At 38.2% G+C, this 13,884-nt stretch overlaps 1 protein-coding gene across 4 annotated transcripts in view; it reads left to right on the top strand.

Annotated features, from left to right (window-relative positions):
- PPCDC (phosphopantothenoylcysteine decarboxylase) overlaps positions 1-13,884 on the top strand; it is a 1,035,307-nt gene that overhangs the window by 663,268 nt on the left and 358,155 nt on the right. The gene's annotated exons all lie outside the window — the stretch shown is intronic.

Below are 13,884 nucleotides of genomic sequence, written 5' to 3'. Positions count from 1 at the left end.
CAATCATAAGCCCAATATATAAAAAAGGTGCGAGGACCGACCCAAGTAGCTACCGTCTGATTGCACTGATAGACGTAGAGGCAAAGTACTACGCAGGCCTTATATTGAAGGACCTAACAACTTGGGCAGAAAAAAAGAACATCATTCCAGCCACACAGACGGGCTTCCGGAAGGGCCAGGGTACCCTAACAAATATCATGGCATTAACCCTTCTGTTTGACGCAGCAAAAACAGCAAAGAGCTCCCTGTTTCATCGATTACAGCGCCGCATTCGACCACGTAGACCGGCACAAACTATGGCGGAAGTTGAACACATGGGGAATCCCCGGCCCCCTGCTACAGCAGTTGGTTAGGCTACACACCGATACCTGGGTCCAAATAAAACTGGGATCCGGCACGCATCTATCGAGAAAAATAAAGACCACCAAAGGACTAAAGCAGGGCTGCTTCCTAGCCCCAACGCTGTTCAATCTCTTCCTCGCGGACCTGCCCGAAGAACTAAACACAGTTACATCTCACGCACCTCGGCTTGGAAATATTACGCTCTCAAACTTGCTCTATGCAGATGACCTGGTCCTCATCAGCCGGTCGCCCATCGGCCTCCAAAACCTTCTGGATAGAACTAATGCCTTTTCGAAAGCAAATTCCCTAACAATCAACTTAAGCAAAACTAAAGTCATGCCAATGAACTACTACAAAAACGGAAATCCGCATGGTATTTGGACAATCAAAAATTAGAACAGGCGACCTCATATAAATATCTAGGAGTCATAATTGAGGGCAACGGCTCCACCAAACAACAACTAGAGGCCATCCGTCGGAAGGGCATGAACTTTCAACTATCAACAAGGCCCCTCCAGAAAGCTCTCCCTGACAGGACATTAGCGCCTCTCCTACAGGTAATAAAATCTCGCCTTCAGCCCATGCTCTCCTATGGCAGCGAATCAATGCGAGGCAAAGATGCAAGCACACTGGACAACACAATCAGTCGCGCATATAGGGCAATTTTCCACCTCCCTAAAAACTCTTCGCCCGCTCAAATTCTACTGGAATTTGGACTGCAGAAACAAACTGTGGAGAGGAAAGGCCAATATATAAAAAGTTGGCGCAAAATAAAAGACGCTGAGGAAGGTTCGCTAAACGCCAACCTATGGACCGAGCTTAACGCCAAAGAAAACTCACCTGCAAGGGCCTACCTAACAAATTCATTGGAGAGCCTGGGACTAAATACGCTCTGGGAAACAAGAACGGATTTCGGGACCTTTAAAAAAGTAGTGTCGAAAACCACCAAACTGCTCTCTTCACTTGAGGACAGAGCCTCCCTAACCAAGAGAGCGCACGGATGGGTTGTACTCGAAGGGTACAGAACCTTAAAGCCACAAGAATATCTATCAACGGGCCTCACACAAAAACAAAAAACAAGTTTCTAAACAAGCGTTTGGGCAGCATACCCATTGCTCGTCATCTGGCACCATGGAAAAGGCCAAATCCATCAAACGCCTGTCGCCTTTGCCAATCCGCGAGGGAGGATCTTATACACATCATTTGTATCTGCAAAGCACTTATGGGTATAAGGCGCTCCATGCTACGGCCTTTATGGAACCAGAAGGGCGTAAAAACCTGCAGACAAGCAGTGATGCTCTGCTTCAACCCCGAAGAGACTCAGTTGAATTGTAGAACAGTCAAATATTTTGACCTAGTGGCCAAAAAACTAAATGAAATTACACTTGGGCGGGACAACCCTACCACTCTACGCGAATAGTAGACCTCCCTAATGGCCTCAAAACAATAAAGACCCATGAGTAATTAAGCTAAAGTAATCAAAACACAATATGAAATTACTTACAAAACAAACAGAAAAGACAGCTGGGTGAAAATACGGCCTTACCACCAAAAGAACAATAAGGACCAAGGCCAAGTCTAACAGGAAAGACTTTTAATTTATTATGGACTCCCTGTGATTTTACCAAACGCTAAACCTTTTTTAATATAGTCATATGACTTTCTTACCTATTGTCTATTAATTGTGAGTTTTAATTAACTGTACAATAAACAAATTCAATTCAACTCTAAAAGTGACGCAGTGAAATCTCGTAGATTTCACTGTGTCATTATTACGAGGCTTTTTGCGGAGAAATGACCCCTCTCTGTTCATTACACTTGACAGAGGTATAATGTGTCGCAAAAGGTTTAAAAAATGACGCATCTACCTACATGCGTCACTTTTTAAATATGGTGCAACAAGGCACATGTTTTATGCCGCCAATGCGTCACAAAAAGTGACGCATCAGTAGCGCAAAACTGACGCATGGCTTTATAAATGAGGCTCATCTTTTTCTTGCACACTACTCCAGTTTAGTCCTGTCCACTGCACTCTTGGACACAAGCCTCACGTTTTGTGCTCCACTGGACAGTCTTCATCTCATCTGCACTCCTGCTTAGGTGTGAGAATCGTATCACATGGGGAAAGCCCCATGTGAAAGCGTTTGCCTCAGTCTTATCCCTGCTGTGAGGCAGGTGCAAGATTTTGACGTAACAGTGTCCTAAAAGTGACGCAGTGAAATCTCATAGATTTCACTGTGTCATTATTACGAGGCTTTTGCGGAGAAATTACCCCTCTCTGTACATTACACTTGACAGAGGTATAATGTGGCACAAAAGGTTTAAAAATGACGCATCTACCTACATGCGTCACTTTTTAAATATGGCGCAACAAGGCACATGTTTTATGCCGCCAATGCGTCACAAAAAGTGACGCATCAGTAGCGCAAAACTGACGCAGGGCTTTATAAATGAGGCTTATTTTTTTCTTGCACACTACTCCAGTTTAGTCCTGTCCACTGCACTCTTGGACACAAGCCTCACGTTTTGTGCTTACCTGGACAGGCTTCATCACATGAGTATTCCTGCTTAGGCCTTATAATTTTTTTTTAGAATAACATTTGAAAAACAATGAAAAGGTCATATGTATAAGCTTTTCATTACACTACTAAAATATTTTTGCTGCAAATTAATGAGTTTTACATTTTTGAGAAAGTTTAAATAGTAGGACCTGCACTGTGTTTCTAAAATGTTATTGAAAAATCGATTTTGGGACTAATCAATGAATTCTACATTTTTGATAAAGAATAAATAGTGTGTGCATGATTACATAAAAAAATTTAACCTTTTCACAATTATGTCACCTGTGTTACCTGAGATTAGGAAGTAGATTGTGCAGATGAGGTGAGGACAGAGGAGGTGAGGTTTATGATCAAGACTGTAGTGGGAGAGAGGCCTTTCCCGGGAAGCATAGGTGGTGAAGCCTGTGTATAAGAGTGCAGTGGACTAGACTTCATGAAGTCTATCCCCTACTGGACTCTTAGACACAGGTCTCATCTTCTTTGTACCTGTGGACAGAGCTGTCTTCCACTATACTCTTCAATACAGGCCTCACCTTTTGTGCACCCCTGGAAAATCCTCACCTGATCTGTAACCCTGAATAGATCGTTTGCATTTTGTCATTGCTTTGTTGTTTGGTAATAGTGGTCTATAATGTGCTATTTTTTTTTAACACAGATTGAAATCAAGATTTCAAGAGTAAGCAAGAATGCCCTTAAGGGAAAGGAGAAGAAAACAACATAACCGCCAAAAAACAAAAACAGCAACGGAATTACAGCACTCTTCCACAACAAATACTTCAAAAAACAGGAACCAAGCTCCTGGTAAGAGAACTAAGTCTTTTATCCGGAACATATGTACTTCAAAAAATATTGTTGGACAGCATGTAGGACAGCATGTAGAAAAAGAGAATGAGAGTAAATTTGAAAAGGAAGGAGAGAACCTCAAAGAATCCTACAACTGGAGCAGGAGAGAATAATATGTATAGGAATAGAAGGCAGAATCAGTTTAGAGACATTCGTAAACGAATGTTTCGCAATAGGGTGGTTTTAAATTTTTTTAAAAAACATTAGGAAAGGTAAACAGAGAGCTGCTTTATAAGAAAAATAAAAGTGTAGAGAAGATTGTTGATCAGGCTTTTGAAGTTAAGAAAAAATTATTTATTTTAATAATCAATAGAATTAGGACACTTAACAAGACAATTGATGTTTTCAAATCAAACAGTAGATGGAAAAGAGTAATTAATCGGACTAATTTTTGTAAAGTTTTTTCTGGAGAATGGATGCACAGTTCAAGTTGTGAGCCATTTTTTAATGAGGAGAGTTACTTCCAGGAGAATGATTTAGTGCATGCAGTTGACACCAGTGGTCGAGCGTATGAAGTGAAAGACGGTTGTCCGATTGAAAAAGAGAAACTTGTGCCTAGAGAACCAGAAGAGGTGTTAACTGATGAAGTTTTAGGGAGACGTACTAAGGGTCCAGTATACACTTGAAAGTGTAGTCGTATTTGTAGTGTGCGACAGGAATCAATTGATTTGTTTTGTAATTTCTTACGTACATATAGTAAGAAAAGTCTAAAGCAGAAAGTGAAGTTGTTGCAAGACTTAGATCCTTGCAGAGTGAGAGAAAACACAGGTTTGCAAGGGCATTCACTGGCTTGTCTTTCTAGAAAAGTCTGTCAGAGTGTTTTTCATCATTTTAGGATGTTAGCAGTGCATCATACCAAAATGAGGAAATTAGTGAGAATGTTGTATTATGCAAAAAGTCCAGCAATTAGGCTTAAACAATTAAACAGTACTCTTTTGCATGGAACTGAATTAGATGTGAAGAAGATTTGTGAAGAAATTGAGATTTGTTATTTTGATGAAAAAGAGGATAGTGTAGAAATCGACACAGCAATTCAAGGTAATGTGGAGACAATGTACAGATTTCAAGTACAGAAAAGTTTGAGCAGGAAATTACCAGGTTTAAGGTGAAATCAAGTGAAAGGCCGAATTTTACTTGTGTGTGTTGTCGACGAAGTCATTATAAGCATCAAACTAGATTAGTTGATTTATACGTAAAAAGTGAAACGATGAATAATTATGAGTGGAAGGATTTTGCAACTTATTTGTGGGTGGAGAATTGTTTTGATTTGAGTTCTGATCAGCGTATTTGTAAATATTGTTATGATAAATTAAATCAAAACAGAATGCCTGCTAGAGGTGTTCATAATAATCTGGAGTTGGTAGACATTCCCCGTGAATTGATGGATTTAAATACATATGAGTCTATTTTGATTCAATGTGTCCATCCTTTTCAGGCAATTGTTCGCATGGAGCCTAAGATAGGGAAATTGCCTCCTACAGATTTGCAGAGAGGATTAAAGGGAAGAGTTGTTTATTTGCCTCTTGATTTGAAAAAAAATTTGATACAATTGGTATAGAAAAAGTAGAAGAGGAACCTTTAGTTATTCTAGTTATGGGGTTCCGACAAAGAGTAAGAAAATCTGGCAAGATTTAGTGGATGTTAGGAAAGTCAAAAAGGCAACGTTGTATTTAGTCAAAAACAATGAGTATTACAAAGATGTATGTGTTGCAGCAGAGGAAACAGCTGCAGATGAAGACAGTGATTGTTCAGGCGGCCAAATTGAAAAAGTTGATGTGTCTAGAAGTGAAGAAATATATGAACATTATACTGTTCATCCTTTGCATACCAAAGAAGTAATGGGGAATGCAATTGAATTGTTTCAAATGAAAGCAGCAAAAGGAAGTCCCATTAGTGTATGGGAAGAAAGTTTGCAAGCTTGTTGTTTTCCACAGCTATTTCCAACAGGTCGAGGTGGACGATATGACGATCGTCCACTTCAAATTCCTGCATCTGAATATCGAACTGTATGATTATATGCTGAAGATCCAAGGTTTCGTCAATGCATTCCCTATTTGTTTCATCTACTGTATGAAAGTGACTTGTCTGGGCTTTCTTATGCAGTAAACCATATACTGAAAAGTGGAGCACATCTGCAAAATGTTTCGGCGAGGGACTTTATGGAGAAAGTGAATCTGCAAGATAATATTTTGGAATCTCATCTAATCAATCTCATGGCATGTCAGCGTGGTACAAATGAGTATTGGTACCGTCGTCATGGGGAATTGAAATGTATGCTAAGAAACTTAGGAACTCCAACATAGTTCCTCACTCTTAGCTGTGCGGAGTATGCATGGGACGACTTACTTCAATTTCTACGAGAGGCAAATGCAAATATACAAAATATAGGATTCAAAACACCTGGAGAGCTGTGTTCTTTGGATCCAGTGAATGTATGCAGATATTTCAATCATAGATTTGAAGCTATGATGTCTTTTATTACCAACAAAAAAAATCCTCCCCTTGGAGAGGTTTTGGATTTCTTTTGGAGAAAGGAGTATCAAGCGAGAGGTACTCCTCACATACATATGTTGTTGTGGATTAAAGATGCACCCAAATTTGGAACAGATTCGGATGAAACAGTGATGAGTTTCATTGAAGAGTATTCAACATGTGCTGTTCCGAAAAAAACAGAGGAAAACAGTTTAAGGCAACAAGTTTTACGCTTTCAATCCCATCGTTGTGGAAAGTACTGTCGTCGAAAATTCAGAAACAAGGACAAGTTCTACACAAAATGTCGTTTCGGCTTTCCACGACCAGTGATTTCTAAAGGAAGAGTAAATAATTTGATGTCTTCTCTGCGACATACTGTGACGAGGAAATCACCAAAAAATACATACAATTTAAAAAGAAACGAAGAGTCCAAGTACATCAACGACTACAACCCAGTGATTTTGTCCATGTGGAATGCTAACATGGATATTCAGTTCGTTGCTGACAACTCTATTGCTGTGGCTCGATATGTGACGTCTTACATCACAAAAAAAGAAAAGACAGAACTGAAGGAAATGTGGGAGGACATTTCACATGAAAAGAGTCTAAGCAAGAAATTATACAGTTACAGTCTGAAGATGTTGTCGCATCGAGAAATGAGAGCATATGAATGTTCTGATCGATTGTCGTCAGCAAGTCTCTATTCCAAATCTAGAACCATAATTCGGGTGAGTCTAGGTCTTGCTGCAACACGAAACCGAGTTTTGAAATCTGTACAAGAAATAGAGTATTTGGCGGAGAAAGAACCAGAAAGTACAGATATTTTGAAGACAAACATGTTGGATACATACTATCCAAATAGAAGTAGTCATCTTGAGAACAGTTGTTTGTATGAAGTTCTGCAAAACTATATTTATAAGAGAACCATCAGAGAAGATATCAACAATGGAATATATGCTATCATTGGGTGTGAAGGATGTCTAGTGAGACAGAAAAAAGGCCATTTGATTAATCATCGAAAATTGAGTTGGGAAAATCCAGAGAAAAGGGAATTTTACTATTTAGCTCTTTTGCAACTCTAAGCCATGGCATACAGAAGAGGAACTACTTGGAGATTTTCTGTGTTACGAAGATTCTTTTAATGCAATCGAGGATACCATAGAATGCCCTGTTTTTCCAAATTATCTGCAAATGTTGAACGAAGAAATAGAGCAAGAAGCCACAATTGCTGCAGAGATTGCTAGAGACAGTTCTCAAGACAGTCAGAGTGCTGCTTCATTGAGTCAGGATCCACTTCGAGGACCAATTATACAAAATGAAGCTGCCACTGCCATGGATGAGGTGGAAAGAGCTATGGAACAAGTTCAAGATGATGTAGTTAACTTAGAAGATTTGGTGAAACAACTAAACCTTGAGCAGAAACAGATATATGACGAAGTCACAGAACAGATTGAACATGGATTCAGTCATGAGAAGAAAGAGTGCTCATGTACATCATTTAAGCCTGTCCAACTGTACGTGAGTGGAGAAGCGGGAACTGGAAAAAGTTTTCTGATTAAAGCAATTGCAACTTATCTGCAGAAAAGGACTGAATCACCGCTGTCTTGCGTTGTTACCGCTCCAACTGGGCTGGCTGCACATAACATTAAAGGGATTACTTTACATCGTTTACTGATGCTGCCAGTGGAGCATGATAACAAATTGGAGTACCACAAGCTATCTGGAGATGCGTGTTCCGAAGTTTCGAGAGTCCTGAAGAAAATGAAACTTCTTATCATTGTTGAAGTAAGCATGGTGTCAAATATAATGCTTGCTTTTGTGCATTTGAGAATGCAAGAAATTCTTAGAACAGACTATGATGTCTTATTTGGAGGAAAACACATTATTGTTTTTGGAGATCTACTGCAGTTGACTCCAGTGAAAGGACAACCTGTGTTCAAAATGCTCACGCATGAAGATACCAGGAAGTGCCTAGGAAGCATTGGAAACGTTAATATATGGTTAAACTTCAAATATGCAGAACTGCTTCAAAATATGCGGCAGGCAAAGGATGAAGATTATAAAAATATTTTACAAGATGTAAGAATCGGAAAAGTAAGTCAGCAAGGGAAAGAAGCTTTACATGGACGATTAATTTCAAATTTGTACCCAAATGAAAACATTCTTCCAGAGAATATTTTTAAGAAAATTAACGAGAAGAAATCTGGCATATGTTTGATGCCAACTCTGAAAGAATGTTCCATGTTCAACAACAACATGTTACAGTTAGAAAATGAAGAGATAGTGAACTGGAAGCTACAGATAAAATAGAGCATATGGGAGCAACAATTATTTTGTCTGAAAATTTGAAATCAAAATTGGATTCATTAGAGAAGACTATATCTAAAACTGCTGGTTTTGAAAAGACTCTGAATGTGTGTTTAAATTGTCGTATCATTTTGAGAAGGAATTTAAATGTTGAAAGAGGTCTGGTAAATGGAGCAATGGGTCATGTTGTTGGTTTTGTGAATTACAAAAATAGAGATGCAATTGAAATTTTAAAAATTAAATTTGATGGCATTGATGAAATAGAACAAATATGTCGTTGTTCAGCTAGATTTTTGCTCGTGAAAGACTTATATGTTCGGCGAAAACAGTTTCCTATTTGTTTGGCATATGCGGTGACAATTCATAAGTCTGAAGGTTTAAGTGTAGATAGCGCTTTGGTGAACATTGGAAGTTCTGTGTTTAAAGAGGGTATGGCATATGTGGCATTATCACGAGTCAGAACGTTATCAGGATTGTACTTGATTGAGTGTGATGAAACAAAGATTTGTGCAGATCTACATTGTGTTAAAGAATACAATAGGTTAAGAAGAGAGTATGCTCCACATTTGCCTCAATATCCTCTGATTGAAAAACGTGTGGTAGGCCGAAAAAGAAGAAATGAGAGTAATTGCAGTGAGGTAGTAGCAAAAAGACAAAAAGTAGACGAAACTGTAATTGTAAGCAGAAGGAAAAAAGATTCTGTTGAAGATGTTGTTGGATTTCAGTTTGAAAATAGTTCTGGTGTCAACTGCTATGCTAATGTAGTGGTTAGTGTTGTTTATTTTCTTCAAAATATACAAGAACAGATTGTTGAAAATCGGGATCAAAGATTCTGTTGTTTGTTGAATACCGTGTTTGAGAAATGTACCAGTGATAGAGCAAAAATAGAAAGTGTTTCAGAAATTCGAAATCTTCTAGACATATCTACTGGTCAAAATCAATTTTCACAGAATATTCAGCAGGATTGTCAGGAATTTTTAATGTACATGTTTGATGTATTGGAAGATGAAGGTGTAGATATTAAAAATCTTTTTAGCCTTTCTTATCAGTGGCAGCATGACTGCGACAACTGTACTTTATCAAGTACTACTAGAATAGACACTGAAAGATTTATATATTTGACTTTACCAGACTGCAAATCAGTGCCTTTTAATAATCTAGTTAAAGCAGCGGATCACAATATGGTGTGTCCCCAATGTAAGTCTACAATGCTGTCCACATTATTTCTACAAAATTATGGTCAGTATGTCATTTTAATGTTCCAACGATGTAGACCTGATGGAACTAAATTGACAACTTCTATTAAAAATTTCGTGGCTTCACAGTTATCGATATCAGGAATAACCTTTACAACTGCAGCTATTATTTTTCATGATGGTCCTTCTACAACATCAGGGCATTACACATGCTATTTAAAAAGTTGTAAAGGTTGGACCCAATGTAACGACACTCATTTGACTTTCAAACAACGTTTGCCTTTTGGCTTAAAAAATTCATACCTAGTGTTTTTACAACCAACCTTTAGGTAAAGGTAATTGGCCTATGAAGACAGGAGCAGTTAATAAAGGTTATTTTGCTGTTTAAAAATATATTAAAAGTGATCCAGGTAATATAAAAAATTGACTTGTCATATAGGTACTGTAAGTAGATCTCATAGTAAGTGATATTAGTATTATACAAAATGATGAACATGAGTGAGTCAGAGATGCTTTTACAATACTTAAATATTGTGAAAATGTTGTAGAGCCTTTCTTTCAGAACATTGGAAGAAAGGTCATTTCAGAGTTTCTTTGAATTCATTTGAAAATATACTCATACATCTGACACTATTTGGCCAAAAGGAAAGGTACAGGAATGAGTAAAGAGTCATGACTGAAACAAAGGAGTATATGAAAATAATGAAAATATTTCAGATGTTCTTGGAGCTTTTCTTCTAAAAAGTCGATGAAATGGATTTTTTACTGAACAGCAAAGTACTTTGCATCGAGAAAAGGACCTCCATGATATACTATTTGGCCTCAAGGAAAAGTAAGTCAATCCAAGATTAGTGTACATTTGTCATTTGTCAGTATCTAAGTTTTTTTTTAAAACACAATCTTTTAGATTGTGTTTTTTTTTCCCGCTGTCATATGATGAGTAATTTGAACTCACTGTTTTAAGTGAAATTCAATATATTCTGAGAACAGCAAAAATAAACTATGTAACATGTTGTACAAGTTATTGTATACTTTGGATTGTGTAAATTAAATTGTATTCCTATTCTCTGACACTCACTTTCCTTTTTCCTCTCTCTCTCAGCTCTCTTTACTCACTCACACTGCCTTTCTCTCACTCTGTTTCACCCCCATTCGTTTACTCCACTTCTTTCACAACCCCTCATTTCCATTTCAACTGTCTGCATCCCCTCTCTCCCTTGCACCACTTTTCAGCTTTCAGTCTCTCTGCTTTACTTCCCTTTTCCGTCTTTTCATCCTTTGTTCTTTTAGTAATTCCTCTTTACTCACTGAGTAGTATTGTCACACTCTATCACTATAACTCACCCACTCTCCCTCGCTTATCTTTGTTTGCTCCTTTCTTTTGACCTCTTCTCTCTATTTTTCGTTCACTACCTCTATGTCCTGAGTGCCTCACTCTCCTTGTGTTATGTTCACTTGTGTTTATCTTCTAAATGCATCCTTATTAGACTCTTTTCCGTCTCTGTTATTATCTTTTTACTTACTACTGTTTCCTGATTTAGTTTTGCTAACTCACTGTTTTAGTATCTTTCTTGTCTTCAGTTCATTTCTCTGTTCTTATCTTCATCTGTGTCAGTGAATCTATATGCCTTACTCTTAGTAATTTGCTCTCATTCTATTTCTTTTTTTCCTCTTTTTATCTTTCTACCTTACTTTATTGCCCTTTCTGTGTCCTTCACTCTTACTTTATTTCTAAATACAGTGTTATGATTTTTAACCTCTTCATTTGTATCTTTTAATTTAAAATACAAATTTCACTAATTATAACTTATTTTTTCTTCTCTCTTTCACAGATACAAAGTTAGATTAATTATATGGTAAGTATGACAAAAAAACTGTATTTTGTGATCACCCTTTGGTTTAAGCTCACTAATATTTTCTCAACGAACCTCACTCCTGTGTCTTTATTCTGCTTCCCTCACTTATTCTTATTCTCCAAGTTTACTCAAATTTCCCTATTTCCCCTCTCATATTCAACTTCTTTCAATCCCTATTCTTTACTTCACTTACTCTCTGTTCCATTCCTTTGCTTCTTCACTCATTCTGTTTTTCTTAATTATTTACCTTACTCCTACACACACACCTCATCCCCCTCTCAACACATACACACACCTCTAACATACACCCCATACACTCACCACACACACACCTCATACACACAAAAAATCCTCCCACACACACTCTTCACATACACACACACATTCCATACACACACATACATCGCACACATATACACCCCACACCCATACACTGCTCACACATACTTCACACACCCTCACCTTCACGCACACCAAAACACCCCACACAGCAACACCCACAGACACACCTTACACACCCACACCCCGACCTACACCCACTGACTCCTTATAAGTCACACACACTGCATTACTTATCTTTCTTTGCTATTTCACTCAAACCCATTCAGGTACTGTTTCCTTTATTCTCTCTGTCCTTTCTTTTTGTCACTCCCCATCTCTTATCCTAATTCAATTTTTCACTCTCTTTCACCCCTCTTTACTTATACTAACTGGTCTTTTCTTTCCCTCCCTTACCGTTCTTCATTTATCCCAGTTACGCCACTACCCTTCATTCTCAATTTTTTTCTGTCCTATCTTTTTCTTTCAACACCCACTCACATTCTCCCACTATCTCTACTTTAGTCTTCTTCCTCTCTCTTCCCTTCTTTCGCTCCTTTAGTGATTTTACTTTTCTCACTTTCACCCTATTACACCTTTTCTATTTTTAAATATGTAATAAACAATCCCTCTGTGTTTCTCCCTCTAGCTCTCTTTCTCTTAACATTACTCTGTCTGTTCCCTCAAGCTAACTCCTTCATTAATTATTATTATTTTTTTTTTTTTTTGGTGCGCTCCCCGGTGCGCGCCCCGGTGCACGTACCGGTACGCGTACCCTGCAGAAAAAAGGTTGATACAGATTCTTTTAAAATATAAGTTTATTTTTTATAAAGTAAAGGTAGTTCTAAAAAGAACTGTTTTTTATTCTTCTTTTTGTTGTTTTATATTTTTTTTGTTTTTATGAACATTTTGTACTTTTTTTGGCTTTTCTGAACACTTTTATATTTTTTTTGTATTTTTTATGGGGAGAAACAAAAAACAGGGAATTGTAAATGGCTCAACTGGAGCATAAAAAAAACCAGGAAAAATTAGGTTTTTTTTGGACACTTATGGTTATCACCAGCAACCATTATAAGTTTGATGCTTTGCTCACCATAGCAAAGTGTCTTGTTACAAAATTTGCACAAGATTTTGTAATCGCCAAACTTAGGTTGAATCGTAGCCAATGTGTCTCTTGCCCCCGAACCCGATGGAGTGGGTTGTTTTGATGTTGAGCGTCTAGACGTTGATGGGGGTAGTTTACAGCAGATGTCCCTTAACTCTGCATTAGAGTAGTTGTTTGGATGCGCACGCATCATGTGGCGAATCATCGTGTGATTCCCGAAGGAATACTTTTTGTTAGGGTTCCCCCTGGATAGCTGAGCACCACAAATTAAACAAGTCACCTTTGCTGCGTTGACTTTTTTAAAACCTTGGGAGTTTGTAGAACTGCCATACAAAGTGCTCTTTGGGTTTGTAGGGCTGTTTATCTTCTGGCAGAAACTCCCTTCTCTTTGCCTCCTCTTCATCATCCTCCTCCTCTTCCTCTTCACACCAACGTAATCTTGTGGTGGTCTTTTAGATGGTGGTGGTGGTGGTGGTGGGCCAGATGCTCTAGCTGCTGATACTACTGTAGCCATTTTCTGAGATAGAACTCGAAACAGGTCTTCCTCAGTCAAAGGACAAAGTCAGAATAAGGAAAAAAGGAGGGGGCTTTCATCATTTGGAAAACAAAAGTGTTCTGGACCAATGAAAAGTGTTATTTTCAAGTCACATGATCCAGGCTTTCATCATTTGGAAACCAAAACTGATCTGCACCAATGAAAAGTGTTATTTTCAGATCACATGACCCGACGCGCTTACGCTACGCGCCCCAGGGCGCGTCGCGTAAGCGAGTCGAGACGAGTCGAGACGTGAGTGATGTCACTGACCATGTCATGAGTGATGTAATATGTGACATCATCAGCAGTGCATTGCACGCGCACGTTATAGTGAGTCCAACTAACTATA

The sequence above is a fragment of the Lissotriton helveticus genome, chromosome 3_2, assembly GCF_964261635.1.
Source record: "Lissotriton helveticus chromosome 3_2, aLisHel1.1, whole genome shotgun sequence".
Classification (NCBI taxonomy): domain Eukaryota; kingdom Metazoa; phylum Chordata; class Amphibia; order Caudata; family Salamandridae; genus Lissotriton; species Lissotriton helveticus.
The sequence above is the reverse complement of the archived record's forward strand: the minus strand, read 5'-3'. Positions and strand labels throughout refer to the sequence as shown.